The following is a 294-nucleotide window of genomic DNA, read 5'->3' as shown; positions in this document are numbered from 1 at the left end:
GATCAGTGCTCTGTGTACTGGTCAGTGCTCTGTGTACCGGTCAGTGCACTATGTACCAGTCAGTGCTCTGTATACTGGTGAGTGCTCTGTATACCGGTCAGTGCACAGTGTACCAGTCAGTGTACTGTGCACTGGTCAGTGCTTTGTGTACCGGTCAGTGCACTATGTACTGGTCAGTGCTCTATGTACCGGTCAGTGCACTGTGTACCGGTCAGTGCACTATGTACCGGTCAGTGTACTGTGTACTGGTCAGTGCTCTGTGTACCGGTCAGTGCACTATGTACTGGTCAGTGC

The 294-nt window shown here is 52.0% G+C and overlaps 1 protein-coding gene across 1 annotated transcript in view; it reads left to right on the top strand.

The window, feature by feature from the left end:
• Positions 1–294, top strand: part of stxbp4 (syntaxin binding protein 4) — a 208635-nt gene that overhangs the window by 93095 nt on the left and 115246 nt on the right. The window lies entirely within an intron of this gene.

Source organism: Rhincodon typus, chromosome 23, assembly GCF_021869965.1.
Source record: "Rhincodon typus isolate 14 chromosome 23, sRhiTyp1.1, whole genome shotgun sequence".
Classification (NCBI taxonomy): Eukaryota; Metazoa; Chordata; class Chondrichthyes; order Orectolobiformes; family Rhincodontidae; genus Rhincodon; species Rhincodon typus.
The sequence above is the reverse complement of the archived record's forward strand: the minus strand, read 5'-3'. Positions and strand labels throughout refer to the sequence as shown.